Source organism: Tamandua tetradactyla, chromosome 2, assembly GCF_023851605.1.
Source record: "Tamandua tetradactyla isolate mTamTet1 chromosome 2, mTamTet1.pri, whole genome shotgun sequence".
NCBI lineage: Eukaryota > Metazoa > Chordata > Mammalia > Pilosa > Myrmecophagidae > Tamandua > Tamandua tetradactyla.
This window is the reverse complement of record NC_135328.1, coordinates 99553785-99576014: the sequence shown is the minus strand read 5'-3', so window position 1 is coordinate 99576014 and position 22230 is coordinate 99553785. Positions and strand designations below refer to the sequence as shown.

At 38.9% G+C, this 22230-nt stretch overlaps 1 protein-coding gene across 6 annotated transcripts in view; it reads left to right on the top strand.

The window, feature by feature from the left end:
* Positions 1–22230, top strand: part of APBA1 (amyloid beta precursor protein binding family A member 1) — a 255799-nt gene that overhangs the window by 4310 nt on the left and 229259 nt on the right. Inside the window, exon 1 of one of the 6 annotated variants that reach the window (XM_077148388.1) lies at positions 7178–18033. The exons of the other annotated variants lie outside the window; for them this stretch is intronic. The gene's annotated coding sequence lies outside the window, so the exon portion shown is untranslated. Of the gene's footprint in view, positions 1–7177; positions 18034–22230 lie in introns of those variants that run through there. 6 annotated transcript variants of the gene reach the window in all.

Here is a 22230-nt window from a genome sequence, read left to right as displayed (position 1 = left end):
TTGGGACACAATGAGGGAAAACCTGAATTTGACTCCTGATTTTTCTTGGTAGTCTGTGAGGTAGCTGGAAGTGGTGGCCAGAGGCAAGGAATTGAACAATGAAGTGTTATGTATGTGTAATGAAAAGTGGAGAGCAGTGAAGGCAGGATTCCTTTGTAATAAGTCAAATGGTAATGGAGAAAGAAGGAGCATGATCACAAGAATGGGAAAGCAGAGGAAAAGTAATGGCTTTTTATATAAAGATGTGAGCCTGCCTTCTAAGCTGAAGAGAAGAATCCATTGAGGGGAAGAGAGGTTGAAAGTGTAAGGGGGAAACTAAATTGATGGTGTTCTAGTTTGCTAGCTGCCAGAATACAATATACCAGAAAAAAAGAATGACTTTTAAAAAGGGGAATTTAATAAGTTACTAAGTTTACAGTTCTAAGGCCGAGAAAATGTCGCAATTAAAACAAGTCTATAGAAATATCCAATTTAAGGCATCTGGGGAAAGATACCTTGGTTCAAGAAGGCCCACGACGTTCAGTGTTTCTCTCGCAGCTGGAAGGGCACATGGCGAACATGGCAGCGTCTACTGGCTTTCTCATGGCTCTACCGAAAGGGACTCTCTCCAAAATATTTCCTCTTTTAAAGGATTCCAGTAAGCAACTCCACCTTCAGTGGGTGAAGAAACACCTCCATGGAAATCATCTAATCAAAAGTACCACCCACAATTGGGTGGGTCACATCTTCATGGAAACAATCAGAATGCTCCCACCCAGCAATATTGAATAAGGATTAAAGGGCATGGTTTTTCTGGGGTCTACCACAGATTCAAACCAGCACAGATGGAATGAAGTCTCAAGACTTACCTCAAGAAGATGGGAGGATATGGAGGAAAGGAGGAACTCTGGAGACACAAGCATAGAAATTTCGAGGTAGAAAGAAAGGAACTTGGCTACAATCTTCTAAGTAAAGTAAAGACTGGGATGGGCAGGTTGAGGCCATGAGTAGAATGAAAAAGACTTTGAGTATGTACTGTAGAGGTGTAATAGTGAGTCAGTGAGGGGTGAAATGAAAACTTATTATCCAAGTATGAGGGTTGGCTGAGTTTGGAGAGCATGACTTTGTGGTAGAACCAGTTAGCTCTGTGGAATTAAGTTTTACTACTACTTATATAATTTTTGTAATAATGAACATGTATTGTTGATAAATACAGTTGTTCCTTCCCGTAAACTGGATGAAAAGAGAAAAAGGTTTACTTTTTAAATTATCTGAATAAAAGGCTCCACCTAACGTATTTCCTGTGGTTTTTCTCTCTGAGGGATCTCTGACTTGAACAAATAACACTGATAGTAAAATAATAGAGAAAACATGTGTTTTTTAAAAAGATAAGTTTTCTTTCTTTATAACAGCAGGATATGACTTTGCAGTGAAATGTAAAGATGATTTTTCAAAAGTAAAAATCAAGTAGAGTACCTCACCCAACACCATACTCATCATAAGCACTCCATAAATGTTTGTTGCATGAATACATGAATAAATTTACTTTTTTAGTAAGTTAGGTATAAGATATAAAATTTCAGGATTTCTTTCTTATTTATTGATTGGACATTGAATTTGTAATATTGAGCATTCCATTGCCTATTCAAGGTTATGGTAGAATTATAATGTTTTAATTTATTCACACCTGCTATCATATGATGAAGTTTTACAAAAAAAAAGTTTTTTTTTTTCCTTCAAAAATGATTACGTTCCTTATAGACCTTTGAATTATGAGATTGTGTCATGACTCCAAATGAGTTTATGGACTGTCAACTGTGCTGAGTGATGACTTTTGAAGTTCTAACGATGAAATCATTTATTCATTCCTTCAACAAAAATTCAGCAAACACCTGTGCTGGGTCAGACATTTCCACAAGCAATGGATACAGTGGTGAAAAACAAAAAGCCCCTATTATCATAGAACTTTTGCTGGAGGGGAGATAAAAATTGAATAAATAAGCAAATATATGATATGTCAGGTGATATTAAGTGCTTTAAAGAAGAATAAAGCCAGGGAGGGGGATAGAGCATGACAGTGAAGGCGAGGTGATGCTATTTTAATAGGGTGGTCAGGGAAGACTTTGGATAAAGAGCTTAAAGGCAGGAAGGAGTGAGCCATGCTGATAGTAAAGGGAAGGGCCTTCTAGACAGCAAAGAGCCTGAGGTGGGAATTTGCGTGGCATGTTCAAGGAAAAGCAGGAAAGCCTTGTTGCTTTCCTTGCTTCACCTGGCCATGTGGTATCTCACCTCATAGATGGAGTGGTCATTTAGGACCCTGCAACATAATGCTTTGCCTTTCGATATTGAGTCAGTCAACCATAAGGCAATGTTACCACGTTCCATATTTGGGCTCACCTGTTAATCGGTGAGGAGGTTTACAAAAAGATGGATGCCTTCAATCAGACATGTTTAAGTTAGAAAACTTGAAGATTAATTTTATCTGAGTAGTGATGAAACGCTATTCAACTAGAAATCCCCCTCCTTGGAATGGCCACATCACCCTTCTGTGGTCTCTATCTCCTTTGATTGTAGGGCTTTTTTTCTTCCCTCCACGTTTCATGTTCTCTTCTCCAGTGTAAGGTCCTTGCGACTAGAACTATATTTTATTCATCTGCATATTCCCTAAAAACAGAAAAACTCTTTGCATTAGGAGGAGATGATTAAATAGGTATTGAAAGGAATGGATCAGGCATTTTCAAAGAGTAAAGTAATCAGGTGTAAAGAGTGAGAGAAAGACCTCTTTTAACCTTGACTCTGCAGACAGCGGTTTTCAAAGAGAACACAAAAGTGCCACATAATGCCAAACTAATGTATGTGGAATGTGGGCAGTCCCTGAGAAAAGGGCTTGGCCCAGGTCTCTTATGTGGGAGGTGATCCCGTGAAGCACAAGTGAGAGAGTGGAGAAAATGAGACAGGGAAGAGAGGGAAGCCAGTAAGAGGTGGATTCATGAGCAATCTACCACTGGGGGCAATTGGAGCTCAGTCCTGCTGGGGACCCTCTGAGGTGTGTAGAATGTGCCTTAGAATTGTTCACCAAGGAATGGGAAATGGGTATTTATCCACCAATTCCTGCCCCTCATTGGTTAAGGATTACTCCTGGGCCTCTTAAATCCCCAGCACTTCAGGGCTGCTGTTAGTCTGAGCAGGCTCCAGAGGCGCCAGGGAAAGCCCTTGGGCAGAGCTGCAGAGCTGCAGGGCATGCTAGAGGTAGGGGGCTGTCCACCACAGCTTTATGTGAAATCAGAAGTGGGCTGAGAAGAATGAGGCAGGACATCAACTATATGTTCCACAAGGCCAAAGAGATATAAATAATTTTTCTTTAAGTTTGATAGCAGTTATTGGTATTTTAATTTAGGGTTTTTAATATACTGCAACAGCCCTTCAATTCACTCAGCCAATTATTGACAACTCTCAGATACCTGGGATGCAGATTACCGTATATGCCCGTATATAAGGTACCCTTGATTATAAGGTGGTTCCCAATTTTCTAACGAGAAGGTTTGAACACAGGTTTAGATTAACTTGAATATGCACCTTTTAGGAATATAAGTAGAGTGAAATTTTTACTTATATTTTATTTAGTTTACTTACCTACATTTTAAATCACATTATATAAAAATAATTTAGCAATAGAGCATCCTTCCATTCACATTTTATGAAGTCATTTTATTCAAACCTTTCACATGCTTCTTTGACTTCAGAGTCTTTGTCATTATTTAGGCCACCTTTGGTATCAAAGCATATTCAGTTCTGTCTAACTTGTTTGAGATATAATGCTTCTTAAATTTCTGTATGATGCTGCCACTACTAACTTTATTTCACATAAGAACATTTGGTTTTATTCTTTCTTCCCATAGTTGTGTATTCATGATTTCCACAACCCAGCCACTTCTATATGGCTTGTGTAAAGATATTCAATCCAGGAGTATTTACTTAAATTGCCTTTCAAATCTTGGCCTTCTTTAGTCATTCATGCATTTATACTATTTCAATCATAAAGTCTCCATAAGCATCCCAACCTAGTATTGACTGAGGTTGTTTCAGGCTACGTTCTCCAATTATTCCTCAAGCAATCTCTCAAACACCTCTTTTCATGAAATCTCCAATTTTGCCAGGTAATTTTTTAAATTGTTCACCACTTTATTGGTCTTCACAGATACTACATTTTTTTACAAATTGAAGGTTTGTGGTAACACTGTTGAGCAAGCCTGTTAAGATAATATTGTTTTGACATGGTTTCTCCCTTTAAAATCAGTTGACATCACAGCTAGCATTAACAAATTGCATAATTTTCAGTTCCTGCTATTTTGAAGATAATAGGCTTTTTGCCTTTTGGCAGTCAGAAGAAAGTAATTGAGAGAATGCCCCATAATGTGGGACACTTTCTGAGGATTCAAACATAAGGCGAGTTTCTCTTTTCTAAAATATAGCTTTGGAGGGAATGAAAATCTCATCTTATTTTTGTGTATGTAAGGTGACCATTGCAGGGGTGTTGGGTATGGTGGTAGCACTGTGATCCCTGCCCATTGAATCTCCTCTTCAGCTTCTTCCTCTTCTGTTCCATGGTGAATTTATTAATGCACAGTTACTGTCTAAAATATAGCAGTGGTTTGTTTCATAAAGGAATTGATGAGCCTTCATTCCAAACAATGTTTCGGACTTTTGGTAAATTTTTATCTTGAGGTCAGATTTAAATTTATCAACAAGTACATCTCATTTTAAAAATGAGATATACTTGACAAGTTTTGAATAAATCTTTTCTTTTTTTTTTTAAATTGTAGCATATTTTAAATGTAGAAGAAGAGCTTGTCGTTTAAAGAAAACCAGCTTAACAGGAATAATTACCTCCTAATTTGGCTATTCAGTGAATTAGGATTTTTATACTAGATTTCCCTAAAGTGGATCACACTCTATTGCAATGGCTTTTAAACCTTTTGCCCATGGCCTACAGTAAGAATACAATTTATATCATAGTCCAGCAATATAGATGAGTGTGTATGAACACATACACGAACATATCACTGAAAAAAAAGTTTCAACTTAATAATACTTGATCTTTATTGTGTGTGATACACTCTATTGTTTTCTATTCTGTTCTATATTTTTTTAAATGATGGTTGCCAACCACTAAACTGAATTCAATATTTATCAGCCCTGACATCTATTGTATTGCACCAATCAGAAGATTGCTTATTTTCTTATAGTATGAAATAATTCCATGTCATGTTTTTTCATTTGTCCAATATCATTAACATATTTGTATATTTGGTGATGTTCCTTACAGGGAAGGTTTGTTTTTAAGTAGACATTTCCAAAAGAAGAAATCATTAAAGTGGCAAATGGAAAGTACAGAAAGTACTGTAAGGTGGATGGATCAGTTCTTAAATCTAGTGGCTATCGTGGGGTGGGCAAACCATGCCGAGTCACTGGTCCCAGCCTCTTTGCTGTACTGATTACTCACAGGACTGGTTAATAGCCCCACACAGTAATTTCCTGTCCTTCTCTCTTCCTTCTTTCGTACATTGCTGTCCCCAAGTCCCTAGAATTCTGGATGGTCAATTCAATTACTTAATTCTAAATTTTGACCTAATACATTTCTTCCCAGTATAGAAATAGTTTTTGTACTTACTCCTCTTACAAATAACTTAATATGCTTAATATACAAATAACTTAAATATCTTAGTTTTTTTTTCCTGAGCAAATGCTCAGGAAATACTAAAGGAGCTTGAATTTATCCCATAGATGGAATGTTTCCATAGTGTTGGATAGTATGAAAATCTAGCCTAATCTTAATGTTCATAGGTGATTGGATCCTTTGTGGCTCTCTATTTTTCTAATGTAAGTACATATTGATTCATTTCTATAGGCTCAGTATGTTCCCCATTCAATGAACAGAGGCAGCGACAATGGTTAGAATTACAGTGTACCAGGCATTGTGTAAAGTACCGTACACGAGTAACTCATCTACTCCTCGTAATTCTCTCATTCACTCTTCATAATTTATAATTTATGCTGCAGACAGGCTTTGAGCCTTTCAGAGTTTCTCAGTGGCTAAGGGACAGGGGGGGACTTACCTCCAATCTAGGTACAGGAAAAAGGTCCTTGCCCTGAAGTTCTGTTTGTCGTCCACCTACAGAAGGCCTATGGCCTGACTGCAGCCTCCTTCTGTCCCTGCCATAGCTGGACTGTGTTATTTATGATGGCCTGGTCCCATTTGGTATGTCGGTGTGTGTTCCTTTTGTACCGACCTCTCTCCAGTCTCGGCAGTGACACCAAGAGGTGGAAAGGGCACAGAACAAGGTGGAACATGGCACGGTCGTTAATCAGCCACACACAATGGACAAGTCTCTGGGTTGGGTTGAGCCTCACTTCTGCCATAGAGTGGGGATGATCTTTTCTACCGGGGGTTGCTGAGAGGATCAAATGAAATATGAAGGACCATAGAAAATAAATAGTGTGTCACTCCCTTCGTAATGACCTTGGGCAGTAGGGACATCTCCTTCTAGACCAGAGTTCGCATATTTTTTTCTGTATAAGGCCAGATGATAAATATTTTAGGTTTTGCAGGTGATACAGTCTCTCTGCAGCGTCTCAATTTTGCCATTGTAGTGCAAAATCAAACATGTAAACCAATGAGCATGACCGCACTCCAGTAGGACTGTTTCCACACACTGAAATTGAATTTCATATCATCTCTATGTGCCACAAAATATTATTCCTCTTTTGATTTTTTTCAACCATTTGATAATGTAAAAAACATTCCCAGCTCATTGGCAGTACAAAAACAGACTGATCTGGATTTGGCCCATGGGCCTTAGTTGCAGACTTCTGTTCTAAACTCCCACAGCACTTTATACCAGCCATCAGCAAACAGTCACGTGCTTACGCTGGATTACAAAAAAAAAAAAAGCAGTTCATGCTCACCTTTTCCATCTCTGTCCTGTCCTTCCACCCCAAATACACTCCCATCCACATTTTTTTTCATCTCTGGTCGCACTGGGTAGGATAATAGCATATATAGCACATACACACATACAGTATATGCTGAATAAATATTTGTCGACTAAATGTAGATAAAACCTGTTGCTTTTCTGTGTCTGATTTTTTAATCTTTTTTTAAAAAAAATTCGACCTATGTTCTAATAAGCTTTTGGGAATTATTGAGTTAACATTTTGTGATTAAATTTAAGAGTTTTAAGATTCCTGACGGAAAGTTTTGTTGTTGTTTTTCTTCCTGCTATTAGCCATAAAAGGAAAAGAATGTCAGGGATGAAGGAAAAGAAAAACAGACAAAACAAAACCAGCATTTCAGCATAAAAAGGGTTTATTAGAGAATAACTAAAATGGCCAAATGTTTAGCTTTGGTCCCTTGGGCTTTCTGTTGCTGTCGGGATATCTGGAAACTGAAGAGCAGCCCTGGTTTTTGCTGAGCTTTCCCGAAATTCAACATGCGAACCAGAACTCCTGGCATTTGGCTATAAATAGAGAGGACCTAGTAGAATGTACTTTATCTTTTTATCTGTGTTTGAGGAATCATGAATGTTTCTTTGTAGAACAAATCCTTAAATGCAGCCCTGTTTTATTTCTTAAAAAGTACATGCTGGGCGGGCCACGGTAGCTCAGCAGGCAGAGTTCTCGCCTGCCATGCCAGAGACCTGGGTTCAATTCCCGGTGCCTCCCCATGCAAAAAAAAAAAAAAAAAAAAAATTACATGCTTAGGCGTGGAAATATCAAGAAATATGTACATTTAAAATTTCTTTCTCAAAACGAGATGGGCAAAAACTGAATAGTGAGATTACAGTGTTCTGTGTGTGTGTGTGATTTTTATTTTTCCAAATGGTCTTTAATGAATGTGTTACTGTAAAATGAGGAAATTGTATATGTGTGCCTGTGTGCATGTGCATGTATTTAAGGGGTGGGAAGACAGAAATATCCTAGACTTTTGGAACCATTATCATTAATAGTATATGCCTTTTATTAAAATTTGTTCAGGAAAGTAGCAAGTCAGCTTTTGATTAAGTACTTAATTTTTTAGCCTGCCAAAATTTATTAATTTGCCCTAACCTGCAATAAAGATCCCTGGCACATGTGAAGTAAATTATAAAGTGTAGTTTCTACTTGGCATAAATTGTTACTGCTGTGGTAGATGATATCTAGTTTTGAAGAAAGAAATTTAAGCCAGTGTTAAAAGTGAATAATATATGTAAGCCATGTGAGGTACTTGAAGCCAGCTTGGGGACGACTGGAGAATGAGAGGCTCAGAATTTGTTCTCTTTTGTGTCTGATCTGCTCCATGTGAGACCCAACACAGTGTTTACTAGCAGTGCAGTGACTACTTTCAAAATTAGCCTTAGCACCTGGATGCTGGGGGAGGGGAGGGGAAGGGTGAGCTCCCCCAGAGAACTGCATGGTGGTGGACAGGTAATTATCCATCTGTCTGCAGCTTCTTGTGTGGAATGAGACTCCCCTTGATGAAATAAAGAGAATGTGCTTATGAGGGTGGGTGACTGAGGTTTCCTTGATTATGTCAGCCTTCATGGTGAATCTCACCTTCTCTTCCTTCGAGTTTATTTCCCCCGTTCCTCCTTTTTGTTTCTTTCACTTAGGGCATTTCAGAGAGCTTGTTTGTATCTCATTAATTTTGATCGCTCCCTTCCATGTTGGGGGTATTCTGCAGGTGTCTGGTTATCTTTGATTGTCTATTTATATTTAGGAATGTGGCACTCAAGCTGGCCAGAAGGTCTGTATTAGTGGACAGGGGTTGTAGATATCTTAGGTCAGTCTCCCTGGAAGCAGACACTGAGGAGAGGGTTCTTGCCCATGTGCCTTATTAAGGGATGCACCCAGGAAAAATCTAATGGAGTGGAGGAAGCAGGACAGGGAAAGGGAGGAACCAAGCAAGAGTGTGAACTTAGTCAGAGGTTCATAGAGGATGAACTCAGCCTGATCCCGCAAGGGAGGTCTGGATTATGAACTAACCTCAGAGTCATGGAGGGTGGGGGGGTGCACCTTGTTGGTCCCTGGTTAAAGGTGGGGGAGGGCAGGGAGGACATAAATGCTCAGGCACTTTTGCCACTCTAGGGCAGCCCTCCAGAAGGCCCCATAGGAGCTGTGGTTGGATTTGAAATCACTCTGAGGATGGATCTTTAGGGTTATCTAGCAGGGAGATGTAAAGTTGCTTTACTGGGAATCCCTAAATGCAATTCTTTTTCCTGGGGGTAGCTGCTGGCTTCTGGTAATCTGTGAGGATTACATGGAGAAGGCTGGGCATCCAGATGTTTCCAGAGCCTTGTCCACCCCTACCCTCTGCTGACCTATATCTTTAGGGTTCTACAGTCCATTCATTTCCAAAGGAATTTGTTGAAATCTCTCGTGGTGGATGTTCTTTCTTCCATTCTGTTTGTGGATTTATATACCTTTATACTCATTTAAGTGAGGTGCTGAGGAGAAAAGGATAAAAATATGTGTGGTCAGTTTGCCTCCAGAAACAAATGCTAAATTAGAATTTCAGGATAAATATATGTATAGAAATATGCTTAAATATTTATATTCCTGAAACTTCATGGAAATAGGCTTATAGTTGAGAATTAGCCAATCTAAACGTTATCTGGCAGAGTGCAATATTAGCCAAAATGAATAGTTACAGTCAATTACAACCATTAGCTGGATAACATGAGCCAGTGGCTGTTGTTAATATCTTTGGGCTGAGCAGTGGGACTGCTGTTTTTCCTAACATTTTTGGATAGTACCGCCAAAGACAGGTGAGTAAGCTGCCTTCAGCCTGAACAGTGGTTCCCATGTTTTCACAACAGGTTAATCTTAGGAAATAAATAGTAAACAGAAACCTGAGTAATAACTTTGGCAGGCTCAGAAAACACTGCCTTGTTGTTTGAGGACTCTCAAATAGTCCTTCTGTTTAATGTAACAGGTTAATTGAATGGCTGGACCTGATAGGGTGCAAATAGCAGCCATCTCTGTTTCTTCTCCCAGGGTCCCTTCATACCCACTTCACAAATTTGTCTTCTTTTCCCAACTGGGATAAGGTCTTAAGCAAGTCCTTTGAATTTCCCAGTTACCTTCAAGCAATGAAAACTCAAATACAGTTTTTTAAAAAAATTTGTATTGAGAAATCTTCACACACACAGTCCATACATAGTGTACAATCAATGGCTCACAACATCATCACATAGTTGTATATTCATCACTGTGATCATTTTTAGAACATTTGCATCACATCAGAAAAAGAAATTAAAAAGAAAATACTCATATATCCCATGCACATCATCCCTCCCTCTTTTTGACCGCCAGTATTTCAGTCTACCTGATTTTTTACCCTTTATCCTCCCCACCATTATTTATCTTTTATCCTTATTTTTTTACTCATCTGGCAATACCCTGAATAAAGGAGCATCAGACACAAGGTTTTCACAGTTCCACCAAATATAATCTTAATCATGTATTTACAGTTCAGTATAATAAAATTTCCAGACTCCTTTGTAATTTTTGATTTTTAAAAATTGTTCTAGATCTGATTAGCCTTCAGATTTCTTCCATCAGCAGCTGAGTCTCACAAACTTGAAAGGTCCTATTTCATGCTTTGGAAGTGTTCTTTTGAAGCCTTCCTTACTTGTTTTGGTGTGTATGTGCAGGGAGTACTCTGCCAACTCTCTAAAGTTATTCCTAGGGCTTCTTCAGCCTTAACCCTTTTATAGTTTCTAGATGGGTGGTAGGCTGGTGCCAGGAATTATACTCATAGCATTTCCTGCAGAGATGGTTTGGCACCTAAATTTAAGATGGGGTACACTTGACACCTATTGTATGTTTGCAGTCTTCAGGGCTTCTTTGGGCAACTGTCAACATCCTATTTAATATTTCTTAGTTTTTCAGACCAAAAACTGGTTTTGGTTTAACAGCAGGAATTTTTTTGCCTCATGGTTTGATATAATCCTTGGAGTTCCTTGGCTTGTATATCTGCCTACTAGAATTCCGGATCCTCTTTATAAGGCTTCTGGTAGTCCACATTAAGAACTACCTTCATTCATTTGGGCCACATCTGACTAAAATAACATCTTCAAAAAGTTCTACTTACAGTGGGTTCATACTCACAAGAATACTAATTAAGATTAAGAACATGTCTTAATTGGGGGTACATAAGTCAGTCTACCACAATATCCAGCAACACATGGAGTAAACAAATGGAAGTCACTTTTGTTAAAGTGCGATTAGTCATGATTTAAATTACTAGTTGGGAAGATTTTTTTATAATGAGGGAAAGCATATACAGTAAAATGCATTAAGTACACAGATCTTAAGCATACAGCTTGATGAATTTTATATATGTGTAAACTTGTTCAACCACCATCCAGATCAAGATATAGAACATTTGTAAGATTTCCACTTGCACATTCCCAGTCTGTACCTGCCTCTCCACTCCCCAGGAGTAACTGCTGTTGTGACTTCCAACATCTTTGATTAATTTTGCTGATTCTTGAACTTCATATAAAGAGATGCGCTCTTTTTTATCCAGATTCTTTTATTTGACATAATATCTATCAGATACAGCCATATTGTTATATGCATCAGAAATTTATTCATTCTCATTGCTGTATGGTATTTAATTGTAAAAACACACCAAAATTTGTTTATCCGTTTTCTTGTTGGTGTACATCTGGACTGTTTCCAGTTTTTAGCTACTATGAACAAAGCTGCTATAAACATTTTTGTATATGTTTTTCTGTCTTCACTCATATTTCTTGGGTATATATTTATGATTGGAATTCTTTGGTCATAGAATAGGCATATGTCTGGTTGGAAACATTCTAAGCAACTTTTTGTAGTAAGTACCATCTTGTTTGATGTAATCTTAACAGATAGTCTTCACGTGCCCTGCTTTAACACGGTGATTTCTTTTGTTGGATTTTTTTCTGGTTGGTTTTATTGCCTAGCTCAGTTAACTGAGTGTGATTTTCTTATTTTATGTATCAAAGGTAAAGGAAGCATCTGCTTGTGAATTCACTGGATACTGAAGAGGCACTTCATGCATATTTTAAAAAAATATATTTTTATTGACAAATCTTCACACAATACAGTCCATACATGGTGTACAGTCAATGGCTCAGAATATCATCACATAATTGTATATTCATCACCATCTTCTTGCATGTTTGAGGATCATTTTTGTCACACTCTGTTAAGAAGCCAGCAGCCATCAGCTAACAGGCACGTGGTTTGTTTTATCTGAATCAACAAAGTCATGCATTTAGAATATTTTCATCAAAAGCAGTTTGTTTAACACAACAAGCAAATGCATATTTTGAATTTTAACATCTTACTTTTAAACATTCAGTGGGTTCCATTCTAACCAAAATACAACAGTTTTAGCCAGGATATTGTAAAGCAACTTTAAACCATCAAATAATAGTAAAACAGTAAGCATGTTCATATTGCTTTCTATAAGCAACAGAAGACACTGTTCAAAGTAGTTAACATTTATTAACTCATTTAATCCACACTACCTCCCCCACAGACATACACTATAAGGCAGATACTATTATTATCTTCATTTTACAAATAGGACACTGAGGCACTGAGAGTTTAAGGGACTTGCCCAAGATCTTACAGCCAGAAGGTGGCAGAGTCAGGGTTTGAGCTCAGTTCCCGTGGCTGTGTACTTGATACCAGTGTACCACACTGCCTTTTAGGTTAGTCTTTCATCTTCCTGTTTATTCAGGGGGGGCGGCACTGTGGGAAGAACATCCCAGCTTTCTCATTTTTTTCTCAGTTTAGACTGAAGCTGTAGCAGTTAAAATCTTTATTATTACTTTAAAATATACTGTTAATCAAATGCTGCAACGATGCCAGCCTGCTATCACTGTCTTCAAAAAATCACAGTTAAAAATCCCTCCATCCCCTTTTTAAAACCCTATGGTCACATTGGGAAGATCTTGTAGGGGAGAGAAAGTAAGTTTCCTCCAGATCCTCTGAGGTCCTGAAAAACAGAGAAGTGAGCCTGAGCGAAATGGGCTTGAACCAACTATCCTAACTTCTTTCTAGACGTTCACCTTCAGCTTCGTTCCAAAGGTATTTGCTGCAGGTGGAAAGTGTGCCAGACCCAGTGCAGGCTCCAGGGCTTAATGAGAGCAGGGTGCATGCCCCCCCTTCCTGGGGGAGCTTTGGAACTGAGCGCAGGAGATAGGCACTGATCGCACCACCTCCCCTCATATCATTACAGACTAAGTGCTGTGAAGGGAAAATGAGGCTGCCGAGCATGGGACAGGGAAACACAATCCTGTGGGTGTCACCAAGGAAGGGCTTCTCTGGGGTGGGGAAGTTACTGGGGCCCTGGGACAAGGTATGTCTGGAGGGTCAGTGGGGAATTAGCTACCAGGTCAGGTAGCAGCTGCAAATGGCCAAAAGATTTTGCCCTGTATCCCAAGAACAATAGGGAGTCATATTTTTTTTTCAGATGAAGGAAAGGCATGGTCATATTTGTGGCACTAAATTGGAAAGGGGGTAGGGGACAAGAAGAACTCTGCACATATGTGGACATTTTACAGAAGGAAAGGTGATACCAGCTAAGAGACTACTACAGAATCCCAGAGAGAGGGTGGTTTGGGATACTGTACTCAGAAGAGCTGGAGAGAAATGAACAGGCTGGAAAGATATTTAGCAGGTAAAATCCTCAGGACTTGGAGGTGGGTTGGATATGGAGGTAAGGAAATGACGGTTATCAAGTCTGACGCCAGGTGTTGTCTTGTGCTACTGGATGGATGGTGTTGCCAGTCAATGACCAGAGGTGTTGGAAAATGGAAGGTGACTGGGTCAGCAGGATGGATAGGGAGGGGGGAAGACATTGGCTTCAAGATGACTGTAAGAGCTGCAAGAGGGGAATAAGGTGGCCCTAAAATACAGTCATCAGAACTCTACAGAGAGGTCTGGGCAGGAGAGTGGGCTCATGAAGCATCGTGGACTTAGGAATTAGATTCGCTAATCCATATGGATGCTTTGAGCCTTGGTGGATGAAGTGCTTTCCAGAAGCAGCCTGGATGAGGGATAGAGCAGGAACACAAGTTAGACAAGTTGGATTCACCCATCAGTGGACATCTCAGAGCTTCAGACCTTCTCTTCATTGCATCTGGGGCTCATCTGTTGAAGCCTCCAAACCATAGAGATCTATAATAGCTGTGTCGCAGATGCTGGTAAATTGAAAACCTCTCTGTGAATTTAAAAATAACGATTTTTACCCACTCTGAAATGAACAAGTAGATTGAGAAGAGAAATGGCTGAGCACATACAATTTACCAATTTGTTAATAATTTAGTGAATTTATATCTTTAATGTAGGTGAACGGTTTGTGTAAAATGTTTATAAATGTATTTTTATATAAACATGCCTGATAGTAGAGTTTATCATATCAACTGTTGATTAATTGGGAAATCACTTCTGGGCCAGGGCCTTTAGGTATGCTAGGGCAGCTTACCTAAAGGCAAGCTTGTAACTATATTGTGAAGTTAAACCCATCTGTGTATTTTAATCCAGTCTCTCGTAGAAGTTTGCTCTTGGCCCTTTCCTTTAGATTTCCCCCAAGAGCAGGATGGCTCTTGGTGTGAAGTGGCAGGACCAGGGGGCTAGTGGCTGGTGATTGAGTGAGAGCCAAGAGAGCAGATATTTAGCCAGATTTGTCACTTCCTGGCAGGCGACCAGCTCCTCACCCACCCGGGGCCCTGTAAACTAGGGGATTGACTTAATTTTATTGGTCATTAGCACCTTGATTTGATTTCCTAGAACACAATGCTATCAGAGATATTTTATCTGAAGATTTTAGATACCCAATGGTATTTTATTTTTGTTTACATTTTTATAGCATCCATTCTGTTGCATTAAGGAAGCAACTTTTAAGACTTGATTGTTCGATGTGGTTGGCTTTTCTGTTTAATGGCATGCAGGTCTTACTAAGCTGTTGCTTTCTTGACCTTGAGTTATACCTTAGACTAAATTTGAGAAAAATATTGTCAGGAAACCTGAGAAAGAAGTGACTGGCTTTGGTTATTGTACAATAGAGTTTGTGTATAGCATTTGGAATTTGGTTGACTGCTTTACTGTGGTTTTTAAAGCACTTTCTGTATTCAACTTATTTACTGATAAACTCTTAGAAAAATGGGTGTGTTTTTATGATTTGATTTTGAGTAATGATTTATGAAATGTAGATACTTTATCTGAGGGAGGCAAGGAATAATAAAACAGGGGAAATAGAACTGAAGATTTAAGATTCCATGATTTGCTTTCTTTTTATATACTTTATGAAGAAAAGGGTTAAGATCAATAGATAAGCTTTCTAGACTTGAACACTGTCTGCTTTCTGAACAAAAGGAGCTATAATCCCATTAAAATGTCCTGCTGCTAATGAAACCTCAGGGCCTAGCTTCTGCTATTTTATTTGATGGCACAGGTTTTATATTGCTGTTACTAAGGCAGTGAATCCTTTTAGGAGATTCTGAATACTAATAATGATGCACTTCCCTACTAAGCAGTGAAGGGAGAGGCTGCAGGTGGACTGGCAGCACATCTATGGGCCCTGTGCCCTCTCCCCAGAGTTATAGGCAATTGACCAGAACAGCCCGCCAGCCTGTATTCACCAGGTCCCAGGACAAATGCACAGAGGGGCACTGAGAAGCCTAAAGAAATAGAGTTAATCCCAGGTCCCAGGTACCTGGGCATGTCTGGAGCCACTAAATCACATCCCTTAATTCCCCTCCCAGATTTGGAACCAGATAGGAAACAACACACAGGAGCTCTGTTACTGAGAAAGCCGGTTGGAAACTGTGACTTGGCATGTGGCCACAAAGGACTGTCTGGAATTAGCCTCACTCATACTCTCAGGCCTCGCACTGCAGGGGCAGCGCATGCCCGGTGAGCTTACCTGCGGGTAGAGAGCAAGCCAGGGCACACCCTTCTGGGGCAACAGATGTGAAAGGGGTGGGGGAAGGCTTGAGCAGGGCATTCTCAGACTTCCTCCCAAATGCTCCTGTCACACAAGCCACCCTTCCTCCTGAGGAGAGATGAGTGGTGGGAGTGGGGCAGGAGTGGAATAGGTCCTAGAGGACCAGATGTGTTCCCTGGGTGCGAATCCCCCGTAGGAATGTCAGACAAAGGGAGGGAAGTTTCTCCCAGAACATTCCAATGGAAATGGAAAGTAATCAACCTGCAGGAAAAAAAAAGACATGTTTCTATGTTTTTGAAGTAATTTCTTATCATACAGAAATTACACCGGCATGTAGAACATTTATGAAATTTCTGTGAGGGAAATCAATATTGCTTATTCCACCAGCCAAAGATAATGCCTGTTACCGTTTTGTAATCTTTCCCTCCTTGTATGTGTTTGATAAAAAATATAGCATATATACTGTTTTGTATCCTATGCCTTTTCACTTAATATCATAAATAAGCTTTAATAAATGTAGAAAGAAAATGATTCCTAGTTGCTTATCAAAATAAAACATCCTGTTTTCAGCTTGTTTATATATCAGTTCTTGCTTTCAACTGGCCCTGTGGATTGGCAAATAAATATACGTATGTAGGATTTAACATAAAATAAAACATCTGTGGTATAAATGTGCATCAACCAGGGCTGTTAGGTACGAGCCATGGAAAGTGACTCTGGTTGACTAAGCAGAAAAGTCATCAGTCCACTTGCAGAATTGTTGAGAGCTGGCAAGCTAGGGTGAAGGCTGTGTTCCTGAAACGGCACCCAAAACCAAGCTTCAGAACTGGTCAGACGAGGAAATGCCACCTCTTCTGAGCTCAGGGCCACCCTCCTCCTGTGCCAGGACCTTCACTTTATCACAACTGCCGGCCACGCCATCACTGAAGTTAGCTCTGTGCCCAGTGCTCAGCCACACAGCCACTGCCTCCACTGAAAAGAGAGTGAACTCTCTCCTTCCCCTTTTTCATTGCAAGCTCTGTGATCATCAGTGTCTGTGCAGGGATTCCTGGTAGACAGAGCAGTGGTCATGCATGTGCCTTTTCTCTGGCTACAGGGGAGTTGGGGAGAGCAAGTGTCTAGTTTTGTCTCTTTTGTTGGGGGAGGCAATCTAAACTCATAAAATGGCTGAACTCACCAAACACAGAATGCCGTCCAGGTGGTAGGTAGCCAAATGAAAGATGTGTTGTTAGTGTTTATGTGCTTATGATTCCTTGCTTTAACTGATGTTTTGAAATAACTGAGCAACTTCTCGCCCTGATCATGGTAAACAAAATGACCTCAGTTCTTTTGGCTGATGTGGTTTATATAAATGCCAATCTTTCTTACCTCCGAACCCCCCAGGTCAGTAAGGATCAAATGAAATACAAATGTTTTGGAAACAATAAAACACAGAAAAGCTGTAGTTATCCACCCCCTCTATAGTTCCTTTCTATCTCCTTTCTGTTCCAGGATGCTCTGAAATGTTATGTTGAGGATCACTGAGGGTTTCCTAATAAAGAATCCAGTGACTTCTGGCTTGACTTCTTGGCAGTATCTCCCACTACTCCCCATGTGAATACCTAGTCTGTGGGGTTATACTAAGTGATAAGGGATCAGACAAGGCTCTGATGGCCATGTTTGGCTCATGTGCATAGAGAAGCAGCCTGGTGCAAGAAAAAAGAGGAATGAGGCAGACATAAGGGATAGGAAACAGATATGAGAGACTGCGAGACCTTGAATAGGAGAAGAGATGAACCAATTCCTGATTCCAAACCTTCTTGGGGCTGAGTTGTCCTTCCTGCTTTTGAATTCCATAAAATAATCTTGGGCCTTGCTAGTAAATTCCCATTGACTAAAGCCAACTCAAATGAGCTCCTGTCCCTTTCAACCAAATTGTCGCTGGCTTGGACACCTTTCTCTGCCAGGTAAGATGTGTGGAAAGGAGCTGCTGACATTCAGAGGTGGGCAGTGTCATTGAGACTGGGCAGGAGAAGAAAGGCTTCACGAGGAGCTTGCACGCCTCAAAGAAAGGAATGGTCATCAGCAAGCAGGTAAGTGTTTCCTGTTGTAATGTTTCTTTCTCAGCCAACTGTTAGGCATTTTTTTTTAAAAATCAAAGTATAATTTACTCATAATAAAATTCACTTTTTAAAAGTGTACAGCTGGGTGAGTTTTGACAAACGTAGGTAATTTTGTAACCATTCTCACAGCTATATTACAGAACATTTATGTCACCCCCAAAAGTTTCTGTTTCTCCCTGTCCCTTTGTAGTCAGTCCCCTCTCCGCACCCTTAGCCCCTGGCAACCACCAATCTGTTTTCTGCCCCGATTGTTGTGCTGTGTTTAGAATATCGTACAAATGGAATCACGCAAGTTAGTCTTTTGTGCCTTGCTTCTTTCACTTAGCATACTTTTGAGATTAATCCATGTTTTTGCACGGATCTGTAGTTTCTTCATTTTTATCGGCAAATAGTATACCATTGTTTAGATACACCACACTTCGTTTATCCATTTACCACTTGATGTACATTTGGATTGTTTGTCATTTTTGAGAATTATGAATAAAGCTGCCAAGAATATTTGCATAAGGTCTTTGTGTGGACATGTGTTTTGTTTTGTTTTTTGGTGTGAAGGGGGTGGTAAATGCCAAGGAGTGGGATTGCTGGATGGTATGGTAAGTATATATTTAATTTTATAAGAAACTGCTAAATTAAGTTCCAGTGTGGTTGTGCCATTTTTATTTTCCACCAACAATATATGAGGGTTCCAGTAGCTCTCCATCCTTGCTAACCCTTGGAATTTTCAGCCTTTTAAATTTTAGTCATCCTAGTAGGTATATAGAGCGCATTAATTTCATTTCTGCATGACTAATGATGTTGAGTATCTTTTCAAGTGCTTGTTGGCTTAGCTGTCTTCTTTGGTAGAATGTTCAAATCTTTTCCTCATATTTTTAATCAGTTATTTGTCTTATTGAATTGTTACAGCTCTTCATATATCCTCGATTCAAGTTTTTTATCATATGTGTTTTGAAATATTATCTCTAAGTCTGTGATTTATTTTTTCATTTTCTTAACATTGTCTTTCAAAATATAGAAGTTCTCAGTTTTCATGAAGATCAAATTATCAAGGTTTTCTTCTATAGTTTGTGCTTTTTTGTGTGCCCTATTTAAGAAATCTTTGCCTAGCACAAAAATTGTTTTCTTCTAGAAGTTTTAGAGCTTTATCTTTTGTGTTTAGTCTTTGACCATTAATTTTTGTATATGGTGAGAGGTAAGGGTCGAGGTTCCCTTTTTGTTAAAAAAATACAGTTACCATTTTTTAAAAGACTATCTTTACTTGTTGAATTATCCTAGTGCTTTTGTGAAAAAGCAATTGATTATATGTGGTGGATCTATTTCTGAGCTGTTTTGTTCCATTGACCTATAGATCTGCCCTTATGTCATTTCCATTGTCTGTAGTTTTGTGTTGTTTTGTTTTTTGTGATAGCTTTGTCTGATTTTGATAACAGGATCATGTAATGAGTTCTCTCCTCTTCTCTTTTAATGGAAGAATTTGAGCAGTCTCAGTTTTGTTTCTCTCTTAAATATTTGTAGAGTTACAAATTAGACTTTGTAGAATTAACCAGTGAAGCCACGTGAGTCTGGAGTTTTCTTTTATGCAGGTTTACTGCTATGACTGTAATTTCTTTAATAAATAGAGGGAAGGCCAGACTCACTATTTCTTCTTCTTCTTCTTTTTTTTATTTTTTAACTATTTCTGCTTGAGTGAGGTTTGGTAGATTGCGTTTTCATTTAAGTATTTCATTTTGTCTGTTCTGTTTACATTATCAGATTTATTGGCATAGAGTTGTTTATAATGTTTCCCTTATTATCTCCTTCATGTGTTTAGGCTTGTGGTGATGTTTCATGGCATCTGTGATATTGAGAATTTGTGTCTTCTCTCTTTTCTTGACCAATCTAGCTAGAGGTCAAGGAATTCTATTGCTCTCATCAAAGAAATAACTGTTGGTTTTATTGATTTTTTTTCAATTTTTTTTCTGTATGCCCAAATGTGATCAGTGTACTTCTTTTTCAAAATAATGATTTGGTTCTCTAGCATCCTTCAGAGGTAACCAGTAAGAAAGAGGATTCTTGTTCCTGTCTTTAGTGCTGTGAATCTTAACACCTTTGATGTACTTTAATCCATTACAGTTATTTTCCTTATTCAAGCTCAGATGGTCCCATCTTTGGACAGTAGGGGCCTATTAAAGTTGCTCTGAAATTTTAGTAGCCTTTGACAGCTCCCTTGCTTTCCAGTGTGGTAAGATGTTCTAGGTTCATCTTTTACATTTCCTGCTCAGGATCTGGAATGAGCTATTTCTTCTAAGAACCCTGGTTTTTTTTAGTGGGAAATTGTATTTAGAGACCACAGTCCTTTGGGACTACTCAGTGCTCTGGATTGCTCACTACAGACCAATTTAAAAGGCAAAGTTAGAAAACATGTTTTTTTCAAAGTTGAAATACATTATGAATTCATACAGAATCTTCTGATTCAAACTCAGCACTACAGTATTATAAATTCTTGACTTCAGTGAGGTTCAGAATTCAGTTAAGAATAAATAGATAAAATAATTTAAGAATAAATAGATAAAATAATATAAAAATGACCTTTTAATCTCAAACTGTCCCTGCAAAAGAGAAGTTTTTGTATTTATAAATAAGAATTTAATATGTGTGGTGAAAGCATTGGATTAACATAGAAATCAGTTCCTATATAAATTCTCTTACATTTCTAGGAACCCTGAGAATAGTGCCATGGACCCTCCTGTTTGAAAAACAAAATCCAAGGCTATATCTCTGTGTTATTTTCTTGTAAATTCATTAAATATTTAACCTTGTATCTTTTTCCCATTAATCTTCTGAATGGGCATTGAGGCATCTGAAGTAAAAGTGTTTTCATATGTTTGCTTAGACTGACAAGATTGTCTTTTCTTAGGAAGCATTTGATATGACTCTTAATCACCCTCAAGTCTTTTGCTGACTTGAAACCTGCATGATTCTTTCAGCTATTTAAACACATACACACACCACCACCACCACCACCTGTTTAATCTCATACATATGAATGAAGAGCGCGCCAGGGGCAAGGACTTTATTATTCACAGTACAAAGTATTTACTTGAGTATTTTGCCCACAGAGCTAGATCCCCTAGAGCAATTGAAATATGATTCTCTTACAAAAATCTGATTTGTACAGAGATCTTCAGCAATATATTTCTTGAATAAATAAAATCACAGCTCGTCAGTTGCATCGTGCTTTGGAAGAAGCAACTCCTTTTTCAGAGTTGCTGATGCTGTGCAGTTGTGGCCTCTGTAGGAAGCCCTCGTGGTGATGCTGCGATTCCTGAATAATGTGCCTCTCTGAACAGTGAACTCAGCCTGATTTTCGAGATTTTTCTTCCTTTATTGAACTCACAGATCCTGGCCTTCCCCCCCCCCTCCCCCAGTTGAATGCCTCCTGTTTGGCCCCATTTTAAAACATTGTCTGTTTTCTTACTAAAATGTAACTTTGACATTTACTGTTCGTAATTGTGACGTTTTTATATCATGACAGTGTTGAAGTTCTTATTGTTTTATATCACTTTCGCTGCATGTGTTCTGGATCCATATTAAAGTGACTGAAAGTGTTATGTGAGACAAACATCTTCTCTGTACCCTTGATCATGAGCTGGTTCCTTCTTAGAATTGCCTCTTAGCCTGTGTCTGCAACCCCATGTTACTGTAATATGCTTTGCAGGTCTTATCTACTTGGGCCAGTGGTTGATCACTAAGGCAGCTCACAAACATTTATTGATGGTCATGTAGTATATAACCTAATGATACAATGAATGATTAATTCAATTGTGAGGCTAAAAGCTGATGCAAATGTCCCCTTCTAAAATTATGCTTTTGACTATAACAAAGAACTGCAGCCTGGGGCATTCAGCGTTACTGATAGCTTGGTTAACAGGAAGGACTCCCCATGTATCTTTTGGTTCCAGTTCCACTTGTCCAGCTTGGAAAGAGAGAACCTTGCACAGTATTTGAACTTGTTCTCAAGTGGATTGAATGTGGATGGAGAGGACGCTTTGATCATTTGAAAGAGAGAGAACCAGCAAGTCCTCTCATCTTGCATGTTGTCAGAAGAAATACCATTTACCTGAACAGAAGGTCAGTGAGGACTGTAAATGCTGAGAGGATTAGAAGGCATAGCGGACCTTCATTTTTCCC